The sequence below is a fragment of the Apium graveolens genome, chromosome 7 (assembly GCF_009905375.1).
Source record: "Apium graveolens cultivar Ventura chromosome 7, ASM990537v1, whole genome shotgun sequence".
In the NCBI taxonomy this organism is placed as follows: domain Eukaryota; kingdom Viridiplantae; phylum Streptophyta; class Magnoliopsida; order Apiales; family Apiaceae; genus Apium; species Apium graveolens.
Genome location: NC_133653.1, coordinates 203,415,533 through 203,418,994, shown reverse-complemented (window position 1 = coordinate 203,418,994; position 3,462 = coordinate 203,415,533).

The window sequence follows — 3,462 nt, the reverse complement described above, 5'->3', positions numbered from 1 at the left end:
CCTGTATTAATTCAATAATCCAACAAACCCCAATCTCATGCACACACACACAAGTTATATCCTTAGAAATGATGTACAAAATGTAATCTTCTTTTATTACACTCAAATGTACTTTACAGGATCTTAAACAATTATTCGTAACCTCTACATGAAGTTACAATAATTACTACTAACATCTTATACCTATCTGAATACTCTGGCCCACCTGAGACAAAGTTGTAAGGGATTCTCCCCACGATTTCAAGTGACTAAGTCCCATGCCGGTATACTGGTAATCTGTTGTGTTGTGTCATTTAAAAGAAAGCAAGAGTGAGCTATAATGCCCAGCGTAATAATTTACAATATGAAATGACTGTATGATAACTCAAGTAATATATGATATTTATGTTTATTCAAAAATAGTTTTCATTGGTGATACACACCTTCTTTTGAAAACAATTCTTTAATGGATTTATTATCCTGCAAATACCTTAATGGTAAACCCAACACCTAGGCTTGGGTTACGGTATTACATCATAATTCCAATTGGAAGAATATGACATTCGTTGGAGCCACCGCATACGATGACCAGTCGTACTACGATAATAGTAACCTTTTCTACTAGTAGAAGGATGACACCTTTGTATCCCGGTTATCACCCTTGCCGCATACGGACTATGTGTCCTCATCTCGGGTATACACACACTTCGCAGGTCCTTAGGTACATATAGTACTGTCTCCTATGGTATCGACAGTCTATCCAATACACGAAGTACTTGAATCCTACCCCTCCCTTGTCCTTAAGGAAATCCTATCATATACTTGGAATCATCGAACTATATCGAAGTTCTCCAAGCATTTTGCTTGTCGATAGGAGCAGCTTGTCTCATATGTGTATATATATATATATATGTACTTCCGAGAATTTTCGGAGGAAGTACTAAGGATGTGAGTTGACCGTTGTCAACAGATAAGTATATAAGGGGGAGTTTCTTTTAAAACTATGATCAAAATATTTAAAGTAAGTTGATATAATATTCTTCGACGTTCTGAAATTATTCGAATGATTTTCCAAAAATCATAAAGTATTTTACATCAGGTTTTATGAATTTTAAATCATAAATAAATCCTTTAATAAATAATAAATAATTAAATAATAATCAATAAACAATTAAACCTCAAATGGGTTTATTTTAAAAGAATATTTAAAATAATATTTCTCAACTAATTTATGTCTACATAATTTAATAATTTTTAATATTTAATCGGGTTTGAAATAAATAATCGTTGGAGAATATTTCTCCTATAATAAATGAACAATGAAATAATATCCATTATTTGAGTAATTAAATATAGTTGAGGGAATACGATCTTTGGAAATCGTTTCAATAAAAGTTCTAGGTATTTAATGTTTTGCAAGTGGACATTGAGTCCCTTGGAATAAAATAAGTGCAGACTTTTGATCGTCCATAACATCACCGAGATTATTCCCGGGTTTTTTTACTATAATATACATACCGACCGACTCTCGGTCCATAATATACATGTCACGCTACCCTCTAGCGTTAATATTTCTCAAATATAACTACTCCGGAATACTTCCGGGTTTTTTATAAACTTACACCGACCAATCCTCGGTCTAAATATATCGTTTCAAATCCGGTACTTTTATTATACCAAAATCATCATATCTTATGATTCAATATATAACAATTTATAAATCTCCATAAAAAATTTATCATGCATATATTGCAGTATTTAAAAGCAATCACAACACAACAGTTCTAAAAAGGTAGGGTTTGAAAACTTGCCTGGAGTCCAAGACACGTTTCCCGACTTCCTCTCGTTCCGGGTTTTTTAATCAACAAACATCATAATCTTAATTAGTATTCCTACTCTCATCACCAAATTATATTTCTAATAAGTTCAATACTTCATAACTTTCATCATTCAACTGACTCGAAATAAGTATCACTCCTTGGTCGAAACGGACGGTCAAAATGGTATTCTAGATTTGACTTTACCGAATATTACTATTACGCAGCTCACACTCTATCATTTTTAATAAATCGTAAAATTAATTTTTTAATACGAAACCACCTCGAGGAGCTTTTTGAGTGCTTTTAATATTTATCCTAAAAGTTTTATTTTGATAAAATGAATTTAATTAGGTGAAAAGCATTTCAAAAGTTCGGTCAACTATGGAGTTTTACTATTCAAACCGCTTTCACTAAAACGTTGATATCTCTTAAACCGTTAACTCAATTGACGCACCGTTTTGGTGTGCACGATCTAGAAAAAATTTAGAACACATCGTTTGAAAATTTTCTGGTAACAGGGGTGTAAATCCTGAAGTGGTAGTTTCCTAACAGGGGGTTGTTTTTGACATTCGTACTCCGCGCGACCTCGGCTCCGACATTTTTATAATTTGAAAAATTAACATTTTTACTTGAAATTTTTATGGCAGCTAATAAACTCTATTTCTTACTCTCTGTAAAATTGCATTATTTTGAAATATTTTTAAGTCGGTCATTTATATTTACAAAGTTCGTAATTTGTAGCAGTTTTGTCGCGTAAATCCCTTTTACTAATACAGTCATAACTTTTGATCCGTAAATCGGAATCAAGCGCCTAAACGATCCTCATAATAATGTATATTATAATAAAGTCTCACTTTTTAGGAAACTACAGTTTATACATTCGGGAACTTCTGCAGAAACTTAAGTTGAGTTTTGTTCATTTTTAACGAGATTACGGTTACGGTCGGAGTTTCGTTTATGCCTTAAATCTTTATACTACCACCAACAATCAACATATCATTATGACCACACTAAATCCTCTCAAGAACATAATGTTCTTGAGGCAACAACAATCAACCTTAAATCTACTTAGCTAAACATCAAGATTACAACAATACTTCCACCAAAACTAGGTTTACAACTATGTCCTAAAAGAATCTTGAACTTAAATCTTAGATAAGGTTGGGTCAAAGATTTATACCTTTATTGAGGGTTTGAGATTTTTTCTTGATGATGGTGAAGTCTTGGGAGTGCTTAGTATGGTTTTTGGAACCTAAAACAACCATTAAAATCATGAAACCAAAGAAGAGTTACTATTCACACTATTCACTCTCATCTTTATTGAATTTATTTCATCCATTAAACCTTGATAAAAAGAGCTCAATGATTTATCTTACCTTATTTTATGTGTATGAAACTTGAAAATTAATGGGAGGATTTATCCATGGGTAGAGCTTGAAGTTTTCAATTTGATTTTCTTATTTTTAGAGAAAAGGCCGATTGAAGCTTCTTTGGGAGATAGGGAGTGTTTTTGTGCTTGCTTCTTGGAAATAATGCAAGTGATAGCTTGTAATTGATTTTTAGGCTTCCTAGTTTACAAGCTAACCTAATTAGCTTAGCCATTTAGCTTACTATTCTCTATCCCTTAGTTGATCATCCTATATATCTAGCTCACTGATAAAGT